Source organism: Dendrobates tinctorius, unplaced genomic scaffold, assembly GCF_039654945.1.
Source record: "Dendrobates tinctorius isolate UK_male_01 unplaced genomic scaffold, ASM3965494v1 ptg000043l, whole genome shotgun sequence".
NCBI lineage: Eukaryota > Metazoa > Chordata > Amphibia > Anura > Dendrobatidae > Dendrobates > Dendrobates tinctorius.
In genome coordinates, this window is record NW_027361711.1 from 39405258 (window position 1) to 39418893 (window position 13636).

Genomic DNA, 13636 nt, shown 5'->3' on the forward strand with positions numbered 1-13636 from the left:
CCCCATATGTGGGAGAAAACTACTGTATGGGCACACGTCGGGGCACAGAAAGGAAGTTGTGATGTTTTGGAATGCAGACTTTGATGAATGGTCTGTCGGTGTCATGTCACATTTGGAGAAACTCTGATGTGCCTAAACTGAGTAAACCCCCCACAAGTGACCCTATTTTGGAAACTAGACCCCCCAAGGAACTTATCTAGATATGTGGTGAGCACTTTGAACCCCCAAGTGCTTCACAGAAGTTTACAACGTAGAGCCATCAAAATAAAAAAAATCATATTTTTTTCCTCAAAAATGTTATTTTTGTTCCCAAATTTTTATTTTCCCAAGGGTAACAGGAGAAATTGGACCCAAAAAGTTGTTGTGCAATATGTCCTGAGTATGCTGATACCCCATATGTGGGTGTAAATCACTGTTTGGGTGCATGGCAGTGCTTGGAAGGGAAGGAGCACCATTTGACTTTTTCAACTCAGAATTGGCTGGAATTGAGATCAGACGCAATATTGCATTTGGAGAGCCCCTGATGTGCCTAAACAGTGGAAACCCCACAATTCAAACTCCAACCTTAACCCCAACACACCCCTAACCCTAATCTCAGCCCTAACCCTAGCCCTAACCCTAGACCTAACCCTAGCCCTAACCCTAACCCTAATGTGAAAATGGAAATTAATACATTTTATTTATTTTACTATTTTTCCTTAACTAAGGGAGTGATAAAGGGGGGTTTGATTTACTATTTATAGCTTTTTTATGTTTGGCAGCTGTCACACGCTAAAAGACGCTTTTCATTGTAATAATAGTTTTTGCATCACCACATTTTGAGAGCTATAATTTTTCCGCATTTTGACCCATAGAGTCATATGAGGTCTTATTTTTTGCGGGACAAGTTGAAGTTTTTATTGGAACCATTTTCGGGCACGTGACATTTTTTGATCGCTTTTTATTCCGATTTTTGGGACACAGAATGAACAAAAACCAGCGTTTCATGCATTTCTTTTGTGGGGGGCATTTACACCGTTCTGCGTGTTGTAAAATTGATAAAGCAGTTTTATTCTTTGGGTCAGTACGATTACAGCGATACCTCATTTATATAATTTTTTTATGTTTTGGCGCTTTCATACAATAAAATCTATTTTATATAAAAAAATAATTATTTTTGCATCACTTTATTCTGCGAGCTATTTCTTTTTTATTTTTTCTCTGATGATGCTGTATGGCAGCTTGTTTTTTGCGGGACAAAATGTCGTTTTCATGAGTATAATGATTATTTATATCGGTCTTTTTGATCACGCGTTATTGCTTTTTTTTTATTTGGCGGTATGATGATAAAGCATTGCTTTTTGCTTTGTTTTTGTTTTTTTTTTAATGGGTTCACTAAAGGGGTTGTGATGGAAATATATATGTATTTCATATAGATTTCACTTGCATGCACATGGCTATATACAGACATATACTGTACATATATACAGTGGGGAAAAAAAGTATTTAGTCAGTCAGCAATAGTGCAAGTTCCACCACTTAAAAAGATGAGAGGCGTCTGTAATTTACATCATAGGTAGACCTCAACTATGGGAGACAAACTGAGAAAAAAAAATCCAGAAAATCACATTGTCTTGTGATATATTTGCTAGACATGAGAAAAGGGGAAGTAGGAACAGATGTACCAGTCGATTTCTGATTTTTGCTGAATGGCAGGAAAATGGCTACAGTAAATCATGTGTTGCTAAATCACCCTTTTGTTGAACACTTCCATATACGTCTATATACTCAAACCAGCCAATAAGACAGAAGTTCAGCCTTATGTTAATTTACTAACCACTCCTTTCTATACGTAATTATAAAATTATGTATGTGCAATAAACCTCCAGAGTTCTGGTGGAATGTTTGCCGCTATTATCAGTGTATAGTGTTTTAATTCCTTTGAGCGCTCAAAAAGTTTTAATTGGGAAGCAGCCGCAGCACGCACAGGGATAGATCTATCCATCCAAATTTCCATAACAGGGTTAACTAGTGGGACAGTTTTATAGGGTGGGTCGTTCCGGCCAGGCAAAACTAAATATGTGTATTCTTATTGTTTTCTCTTTTATTTACAAAAAAAAAGAATTTATTGGGGATATTTTTTTTTAATTTATTTAGGAATTTTTTATTAATTATTTTTACACATTTTTTTTTTTTTTGCTTTATTATATTGTCCCGGATGGTACAATATAATAAAGTGTCAGATCGCTGATCTGACACTTTGCACAGCACTGTGTAAGATCAGCGTTCTGACAGGTGCTGCACAGGCTTCCTCAGTGCCTGCTCTCAGCTGCTCCGAGGGTCTTAGGGAAGCACGATTCTTCCCTATGCCCCCTGTACACTGCATTCATGTTTAATCGCAGTGTGCCATGGGTTAATGTGCCAAGTGCGGTCCATGATCGCCCCTGACAGATAGTGCAGGGTGTCAGCTGTGATAATCAGCTGACACCTGGCTGCGATCAGTGGCGCCCCCCCGGGAGCGAGTATAATATAACTCATTTTTCTTATCTTTTAGGTTACATCGGGGACGTATCTACAGCATTACAGAATGCTGTAGATAAGCCCCTGATGGCGGTGCCAGCAGCTGATGGGGTGACAGATTCTCTTTAAGTCCCAAGTCACATGGACGGGATAGTACGTCAGATGACAGAAAGAGGTTAAGGGGTGAATTCATATGTCTGTAAACATCTTGATAAAACAGCAGATGGGAAAATATAATTGCATATCCAAAGTCATGGAAACATAACAAAAGTGTCAACGCAAGCACATTAAACTTCCAACCAAGGAGCAGTTAAGAGATAAGCCAATTTACTATAAAATACTCTATTCAGAGAGGTCATAGCATGTCAGTCAATCCTGCCAGCATGCGGCAGGCATTGTAGAGCTAGACATTGCTAACCGAGCAATTTTAGAATGTCATATTGACCGTATACATATTACCTTAGTCCAGGCTACTGCAAACATGAACGCCACAGTGGCGTGCTGCTACCCACGTTTCGTGCTGTTCTTCTGCCTGGGCCATGTCTAAGTGGGGAATATCATCACAATTATGGTGGCCCGCCACCAATGGGATCAGTCAGGGGGAGGTCTCAATTTGCAGACAGTGTGTTTTCTGAGTATTGCCCCTCATCAGTGCAAAGTATGATATCTGATTTTGCTGTATGAGAGGCTTTTGAAAGGGATCTACTGTAAGTGGTAACATTTCTCCTGTGGAAAGTGACATGCCAGGCCTGGCATGCCAATGTAATTAGTCTTATAACTTATATGACTGTAAGGATACTATGGACCTCATGTACATAAGTTGTAGCTAAAGCAACAGATTTGATCATTGCTTTCAATTTCTATACTGATAGTTTGCAATGGGCAGCCATCACTGGAGGTCCCATATCTGAAGGAAGGGGTGCACAATTTTACATACAGTCTGCACTAAGAAACTTTTATGGTCTGCTCAGTTGATGCAATCACACTCACTAGAATTTAAAGAGCTTGATATAGGTGAAAGATTCCCTTGAAAAACTATATTATATTTCCTCTGCTGACATTTTTTTGCAAATAAGGCCCACTGCACATGAAGGGTGACAGTTGTTCATATTGCTACGCCAGAGGGAGCATAGAAACTCCTTAAGGCCCCGTTAAACATAACGATATCCCAGCGATCCCACCAACGATCCGACAGGGATGGGATCGCAGGGACATCGTTAGGCTGATCGCTGGTGAGCTGTCACATAGACAGCCCCTCCAGCTATCAGGACCAGCAAGCAAGCTGGTATCTAAGGTAAACAGCGGGTATCTAAGAGCCGCGCGGCTCTTGGATACCCGCTGTTTACCCTGGAAACCAGCGTGCACGCTGGTATCTATGCTAAACAGCGGGTTTCTAAGAGTCGCGCGGCTCTTAGATACCCGCTGTTTACCTTAGATACCAGTGTGCACGCTGGTTTCCAGGGTAAACAGCGGGTATCCAAGAGCCACGCAGCTCTTAGAAACCCGCTTTTTACCTTAGATACCAGCGTGCAGCGTCACTGATCATTACTCTCCCACTGCCACACGCAGCAATGCATGCTGGCCAGCGAGAGAACAACAATCAAAAAATGGCCCAGGACGATCCTGCACGATCAGCGATACCCGGCGGGGGTGGGGGTGGTCGCTGATGTGTGTCACACACAGCGATGTCACTGGCGAGATCGCTGATGCGTCACAAAATCAGCAATCATGCTAGCGATCTCGCTGTGTGTGACAGGGCCTTTAGAATTATAACTCTGTACTAAAGGTTCTCCTCATATCTTTCTCCACTGATGGTAAATCTTATTAAGTTACCCGGCCTGACACTTTTATTGCACAATTCAGTCAATGATTTAAAAATACTTTCCAGTCTGTCTCTTTTTCACTTCAGCTAAATTCAATTAACATTGGTAACCTGAAGCCATGTTGCTCTGCTATGCTTGCTTCTTATTCTCTTTAACACTTTGCGTATTGTTACCTGTTGTGTTGTTTAGGTTGACTAAAGACCCTTTTACACTTAGCGATGCACCAGCGATTTGACCAGCGATACGACCCGGTCAGGATCTCTGGTGCATCGCTAAATGATCGCTAGTGAGCTTCCACACGGGAAGATCTCACAGCGATGCAGCAACGACGCAGCGGACGATACTCACCTTTCACACACAGCGATCCAGACGTCCTCCCGCCCGTGTCCAGCGTCGCTTGTCTCACACAGCAAGAAGCCCAGCAGGAAGCAGATGACGAGAAATGGAGCCGCCCGATCTTGCGCGATCAGCGACAGACAGCGGGGAGGAGCCGGTCGGAGGTAAGTATCACACATAGCGATATCGTTAGCAATATCGCTGCTACATCACAAAATCAGTGACGTTTTAGCAATATTGCTAGCGATATCGCTATGTGTAAAACCCCCTTAAGTTTTTGTCTATGTAATGCAAGCCTTAATTAGTTTCAAGGCTGTTTTTGACTTCAAAACCATTATCTACTATAGCTTTTGGGCCTACATGCAAAATACACGATCTATTGTTAAAATTGAAATTCTGTTTCTTTCCATTTTTATTTGCGCTTCTAATTTCACTGCATTTCGCGACATTGTCGTTTCAGTATGTTATTACATTCTATCAATTAATTGAAATTAAATTATACAAACATTGTTCCAGAAACCTTTTGACACAGTCAGAGTCTGGGAGTTCTTGTAAAGTAGATTTCTGCAGATATAAATTAGTGTGTTCTCTGCAAATTATATTCAGAAAATATATTTTTCAGCAAAGACCTGGAAATTATGTTGCTTCATTGGGCATTATATATTGGAATTATTTAAATTGATGGTTTAAATATGGCATTTTGAAAATAGATTTTTGCAAATGTGTAAATTGTTAGGTGGTTGCATTCACTTCTACCTTTACTATTACCTTGTAGACAATAGAAATGTTAGAAATTAAGTCACTGTTGAGTGAACTTTAGACATAAATAGTAAATTGAACTTTATGAAATTCGCTTGTGTTTGATGTAAATGTGATTCCTCAAAAATATTTCAAAATATCTAAAAGGATTAAAGAGGCTTTCCAGTGCAAACAAGTTGTCACTTATTCACTGAATAAGTAACAACTAGCTGCTCGGTTGGGGTCTGTACCACTGTGACCTGCACCAGTTAAAAGAAAAGAGAATTTTTATTCTCTATGGGACACTTTTATCCTCGTTGCAAAATTGTGTAGCAAATTGGACTCCCAACCACTGTTTCATGGGGCTGGAGGAAAAAGTTGAGAGCAACACTGTACTTCTGCCCCAACTTTTTTTTTTTACCTTGAAAGCCACATTCCTCTCTGAGAGATGGTCGGAAGCCACAATCTGTACAAAAAAAAAGCAGATAAGGCACATTGCAATCAACGACGGATAGCTAGATTTTAAAGGGTTATCACTAGACGTTAAAGGGTTATTCTGGGTTTTCCATGTTAATGTGTGTCAGTGGGTGAGTGTATCTACTACTCATTATTATGCTACATTCACACGGCTGTTGTAAAACTTGGGCCAGTCATAATTACAAATTTAGAAATTGACTTTCTCTGTGTGCAGCTCTGTCTGATTAGGTGCAGAAACCATCTGCAATTTCCTTGCATTTGATAGTACATGGGTTGAAAATAAGTTTGAACATAGCGATAGGCTGAATTTTTCTATGGTGGTTTTTACTGAACAGGATCTATCCCACTGGATTGTACAAGAGAAGTTGCCAAAACTGTCTATGACATCACTTCCTCCTGGACATCTGTTGGCTGAAGATGCATCTCACAGACTTCTTGTTCTACCTTACCATGCTCTTGTTTGCCTCCTCCTGTATTTGAAACAGGAAGCATGGGAATTATCTGAAATCTAGCCAATTTGTCCATTAGCAAGCCAGAAATAGTGTCCATCCAGTCCTGCTGAATTAGAGACACATTTTGGATGAAATCACAGTTAGGTCACCCCTAGCTTTCTAAGAGCAGAAAGCTACACAAAGATAAACAGCTAATGTCTTGTTCTGCTTTAGTTAACCCCTTTGCTTTTTGCTCCCATTCTTCCCAGTGCTATAACTTTTTATTTTTGCACTAATTTGGTCAAGTGGGGTCTTGTGTTTTGCAGGACAAGTTGTCCTTTTGAATGACACCATTGGTTTTACCGTATCCTGTACTGAAAAATGGGAAAAAAATTCAAACTGCAGTGTAATAGCAAAAAAGGTGCAATTCCACTGTGAAGGAGAGAATGGCTAATGAAATCATTTATTAACCTTACATAAGCTAATTCAGATGTAGTGTGACAAGATGGCGTCTGCATCCTGGAACAACACCCTGGAAGGAATCCTTGGGATGTGAAGTGGATACACCAAAGACTATATATGGAGCAGAGTCCAAAAGCGAATATATTCAGCTCACCTTTTTTACTTGTCACGTTGGAGGCAGTTCTTTGCTGAAGGTGCTAAGAAATGTCGCAAGCAGACATAAATAGAAAGATCCAAATATTCCAGCACATCGTCTTACTTAAAAATAGAATCTTTATTGAGAAATCTTCATTAAAAAATCCAAAAGTAGGATACAGGTTAAAAAACCATGGTGAAGACAGGCATTTACGCGTTTTGACTCGACAGAGTCTTACTCATAAAGTTACTCATATGAAGATCTGAAACTAAAAGATGTACAGACAGAAATTTCTTCTATTAAAACCAGTCATGCACGACAGGTGGATGAAGTACAGTTCAACATTTCTTTGGAGAAAATCCATCAAAATATTTCTAAACTGGAAAACACGGTTATTTCTCGTAAGAAAACAAAGTTTCAATGTGATCTCAAAGATTATCAGGATGACCAGGTGTATGAATGGGGGAGGTGGCAAAGAACTCCTAAAACAACCCACTCCATTCTTAAACGTGCTAGCAACACCTTTGAGTCTCCTGGTCTGAGAGTATCCTTTAGTTCAAATGAGCATGTATCGTTTGACAGTAGTTCACACGAGGTCTCTCATGAAATTTCTTCAGACGACAATACTTATTACAGACGACCAAAAAAGCAGCTTTTTTCACCAAAAAGCGTCCAAAACGGCGGGCGGGCCGCAAACACCGCCACAGCCGCAGGAATGACAACTCGTCATCGCAAGAAAAATTAAAGGACTGTTTTTCAAATGTTTTGAATCTTTCTAGCCGCACATTTACAGAGGATCAGATGTACATTCTTTCCCTGGGATTGAACTTTGCATCGGATAAACGCTATGATTTGTTTAATACCCTATTGGATGTGAACAAGTTTGTACGAAATCTCACAATTAAAAGACATTTTTTTCTTCAGATAGCACAGATGTGGAACCACCGGATGTAAGCATCAATGAATACCTCATGTTTTCCTTTGCAGAGCAGAGGGCCTTGAAAAATTTACCAGAATTGAATCAAGAGGATGTGTCAAGGGTTAAAAATGTTCATCAATCTGATAGACTGGCTGTAAAAAATCCTGATATTTATCCTATTAATTCTCGTGTTGAATGTATGGATTGTTTCCAAAATGTCATTGAAAGAGAATTAAAAAATCTAGATAGATTAACCAAAAACAACAGTCATGCCAATTTAACCCCTTCTCAATATAAAGCAATAAATGAAATTAAGAACATGACAGACATAGTTGTAAAAATGGGTGACAAGGGAGGCTTAGTAGTAGCAATGGATTCTTCTGTTTACCGAGATCAAATTAATTTTTTATTACAGGTTGATACTACCTATATCAAATTGAGAAGTGACCCCACTATACTATACAATATCAAAGAGAAACATTTAAATTGATTGAGGAGGGACTTTCTCCGGGGGTTATCAGTAAATCACAGTATGATTATCTTAGGATTGATTGCCCGGTACTTCCAATCATGCATGCTTTGCCTATAGTTCACAAGGGTGTTTTACCGCCACCAATGCGCCCCATTATTTCTGGGTTAGGGTCAGTCACTGAACATCTTAGTCAGTGGCTTGACTCTATATTACAACCCCTCTGCATTCACACACCCGGCTTCCTTAGGGATACTAAGGATGTTTTTGAACAACTGTCAGATGTAGTATGGAAGGATAATTTTTGTTGGATTAGTTGTGATGTAGTTTCACTATATACATCAATACCTGAAAAGGTTTCTATTATGGCTGTGGAACATCATTTGCATAAGTATAGTGAACACATGGCTGATTTTTCACAATTTGTCTTGCAGGTGTTGCATTTTTTATTACATCATAATTATTTTATGTTTGATCAGAATTTTTATCTTCAATGCAGAGGAGTGTCCATGGGTGGCAAACATTCCCTTCGGTGGCTAATTTGGTAATGTCCTATTGGGAGGAACTTTTTCTTTATTCCTCGTGTAACCCTTTTGTGTCTTCGTTATTCTGGTATGGCAGATATATTGATGATACCCTCCTTGTTTGGAGGGGCGATGTATCCGCCATACCGGAATTTGTCAATTATCTGAACAGCAATGAATTCAATCTGAGGTTTACCTGTGAATCTGACAATTTTTCAATCTCTTTTTTAGATCTCACATTGCGGGGTCATGTTGGTATGTGCATTTCTACTACTACTTACTCTAAACCTATGTCTGGGAATAGTATTCTACATGCCCGCAGTAGCCATCCACATCATACAACCAGATCCATCCCTGTGGGAGAATTAATTAGAGTATCGAGAAATTGCAATGATTCTGTAGAAACTAAGAAACAGATGGAATTGTGTTGCAATAAATTAAGAAAGAGAGGATATCCTGAATGGTCTTTAAATAGAGCTACTAATATTGTGCGGAAGAAAAACAGGTGTGACTTTTTTGCTCCCAAGTACAATAAACCAAGTGATTATTTACACAAAAAATGGTGTTATCTGTACAATATAGTCCACAATTTAATTCGATTAAATCGATTATTCAACCGCATCTTCCCATTTTATACGAAGATAACATTTTATCATCCATTTTGTCACCTGGTTGTCATATAGTAGCCAAAAGGCAATTACCATTGGTAACATCATTTCACCTAGTTTATTTTTTCCAGATAAAATTCAAAAAACATGGCTTAATTTTTCTGTTTTTTTTAAGTGCGGTTCTATGTGTTGTAGAACATGCGCTCACTCTGTGATGAGTTTTCTAACTATGACAATTCCAAACAATACAGGATTTCTCAATAAATTAATTGTAACTCTAGGAATGTTGTGTATGTGATTAACTGCATGATAAGTAATCTTAGTTACGTTGGGTGTACTATCAGACATCTAAAAACCCGCATTTCCAAACATATTACGGATATTATTTTGGTAGGGAGCTTTAACCGCAATGTTTCTTCAGCTTCTAAACATTTTATTTCTCACCATCAGAGAAACATTTCAACTCTCACAATAACAGGCATTGAAAGAATTATGAAGCAACCGCTAGGAGGGAATGTCAGAAAACGCTTATTAACAAGAAAAGCTTATTAATAATAATAAATTAATAATAATAAATTTTATTTCTATAGAGCCGACATATTCCGTAGCACTTTACATTTCAGAGGGGATTTGTACAGACAATAGACATTACAGCATAACAATAATCACATAGATCATAACAGATACCTAGAGGAATGAGGGCCCTGCTCGCAAGCTTACAGTCTATGAGGGAAAAAGGGAGACACGAAAGGTGGGTGGTAACAGTTGCCCTGATTGTATGGACCAGCTATAATGTTAAGTATGTAACAGTACAGACACAGAGGGCTAATAGATGCATAAAGCATGTGGGAACATGATGCGGGGAACCTGGTTATGGTAAAACTTTTGGCTGTGCCACACAGGGATAGATTAGGTTAATGTGTTGAGGCGATAGGCTTATTGGATTTTCTGTTTGGGAACATGCACACTGAGCGGTTTAAATGCATGAAAAGAGATCTTATATCAATATTAATGTGCGGATATTGAGTTGTTAAATTATGCAAACAATTATGGTGGTGTTTTTTTTTTTGTGGGTTTTTTTTGCGTTTTCTTATTTCTTGTTATTAATGGTGGTTAACTGCTAAATGCTTTTCTATATGTCTTGGTAATTGATATATTCTTTTCTACATGTCTTAGTAATTCTTACCAATATGGGGTAATTTTAATTAATTGTATGTGACACATGTGTATCATCATTTTCTATTGGCTATAGCTGTATACAAAAAGGCATTTGCCAGCATTGTCATCAGCTTTTTTGATAAAGAACACAGTGTGGGTGTTCGAAACGCATAATAGAGACAATTATGTGAACTCTGTCTTACTTTTCACTCAATAAATGGATCTTATACGTAGTAGCTGGAATTTTTTTCTTTTTTCTGTTTAGTAGTAAGCAGGAGGGAGAGGAGGTGATCTGTGGTAAGTTGAGCACAAGCTTCTGTGTGCTCTCAGATTCTCGAAGCGGTTTCGAGTGCGGAGGGATAGCGTGTTTGGACCACGAGGGTGCAAGAAATGAGCAGGCACCACTTCAAACCCTATTACTGCACACAAGATCTGAGATGGAAATCCCAGAGCAGGCTGTTTTTTCTGTTCATTTGTCCGTCAGATTAGTGTGTGTGTGTGTCTGAGAATGTTGTCTAACTTCCGGGATTACCCATCTCTCCTGTGACAGCAAACTAGGAATGGGGAGGTGTTCTGTGGCCTGGTGAGCGCGGGTTCTGTGTGCTCCCAGATTTTCAAAGTGGTTCTGAGTGCAGAGGCATTGCCTGGTTGGACCACGAGGATGCAAGAAGACTGGCAGACTCCTCTCTGAACCTCTGCACTGTGCACAGATCTGGGTTGGGATCTCTGGTGACTGAGAACACTCAGTTTCTTTTTGTTTGTCTAAAAGCAGTGAGATAATGGAAAAGCTTTTATGGTTCTGTAAGGGAGGGGGAAATGTGATGATGGCAGATTAGACTGCAGCACTTTAGTGGCTATCAGGGAGGGGAAGAAGCATGTACAGAATATGAGACGATTGATGAAAGTGGAATGGCGAAAAGTTATCAAAGAAAAGAAAGGGAAGTTGGAAGATGAGGGAATGTTGCAAGCAGCTTTAGCGTGGTACAGAACAGCTGTCTAAGGAAATTTGGGTGGAGAAGGAGAGGAAAGATGGAGAGGGTAATGTAATGTATTATATGTATTTCAAAGGCACTGCTGACCAGCAACCACCCAATAATGGTGGCCAGGGTGGTTGGACTTGCTAAAATTGTGGTCAACAGATTCCTGATTTCCATGATACATGCTCCGCCTCTGGTGCACCCCACTCATATCCAGACAATGCACTTGTCCCACCCCCACCTGCCCCAGTCCTGGTGACACAGTCGGTGTGCCTGGAGGTCCAGCCCCCAGCTTCCATTGGCGACCATCTTGGGATACCCAAACCACACCCCTTCCAGCCCCCAGCCTCCATCGGTGTCCATCTTGGATCACCCAAAACACACCCATCCAGCCCCCAGCCTCAATCGGCGGCCATCTTGGGACACCCGAATCACACTCCGAGAAGGCCTTGGCTGAAATCACAGCGGTGCCTGCAGCAGCCTACCCCGCCCTCACCATTAATGGTCAATTTTACACTCCACCACTGATCCATCGGCACCTATATCTTCAATGTCACAGTTATATCCTTACATCCAGTCCCCCCCTGGACTCAGCCTTCACCCACTTGTCCACAATGCTGAAGGTAATCTGAGTTCCGAGTATCCAGCCATTGTCCTGTCCACCCGGGGACATGCACCACCCCCACCCCCATATATTCTGGGTGAACCAGGAGGGGCACCCAGTCTCCCCGGGGTTCACTTATACTAGTACCCAAACCCCTCAAGTACTGAGTGGAATGATGCCTCAACCTTAACAGGCCCACCCCCAGAACAATGAACACCTCTCTTCGAACAACACCTTCCCTGTCGTTGTCAGTGGGCAAACTTACAAAATCAGCAAGGGATCAAATACTTATTTCCCCCGCTGCATATGTGGTACTGATGCCCCAACGTACGTATCACCCTTTGCTTCATCAGGGGGCATTTATTTACCCTCCAGTTGGCATTGGAACTGTCCTGTAGTTCCAGGGTTCCTGGTCGATCATGGAGACTGCAGTTTATGTCAGTGTGCCGAGTCTAAAAAGGAGGTTCTACTGTGAGGGGTGATGTCACAGAAAGGGGAAGAGCTTATGTTATTACACTTGGAAAGCTCATGCCAGGAAGCAGTGGTGTGACTACTGGTAACTAAAAAAAAATGTATTGCAGGATGGGTTGTATGCAGGGTTTGAAGGCTTACTGCATGATAAGACTTTTTGTAGAGGCTGAGAAGAATAATATGCTGTGGGAGTGGGTTGAAATGAATGTTACACTGCAGCATAGGCTATATAATGGGGCTGAAAGGAAATATATACAGTACTTTAGGAATGGGCTATATGTAGAGTACTGAAAGAACTGAATAGAGGAGCTAAGCTGGTTTATCTGTTTCTGTTGCCTGCTGCTGAGAGTCTCAGTGAAGTGAAACTGTAAATGCCACTCTATTAATTCATACAGCAGAAGTTTATCTTCTACTATGTGTATCAATATAACAGCATTTGCAGCTTTACAAAATGAATCTGTCAGAAGCAGACAACAAGCACAGCTCTGCACTCCTGATGAGGATGAGAGTTGTGCTCTGCTTTAACTTGCTAATGGTGAAAAACCACACATGCAAGAATTTTGATGTCAACGGCAGAAAATAAAAATTAGTCAGGCAGGTTACTGTGCAGGAGCAGCCTGTAGGAGAAATTGTGGTCTGAAATGGAGTAGCTTTTGCAGATAAGAATATGACCACTCATTCCGCTATGTACGGTTGAATGCACAGAGGGGCAACTAGAAATGAAAACAGACACAAAGTACAAGAAAGAATCTTTATATTGGTCTTAGTTTGCATATTAACAATAAATATGCTTTGTGAAAATTAATGCAAATGTTTACTAGATCACCTCTTTATGCCTCTGAGTAATTGAGACATTATCTTTTCTTCACAATCATTGGATTAAACAGAATACTTATTGTTACAGTTTTTTAAAGCTACTACGGATGTTCCTCTGTATTTTATACATTTAAAACTTCCTTCAGGTGGTGAAATGATGGCTTCAATAGCTCAAAGTCTCTTGGAAA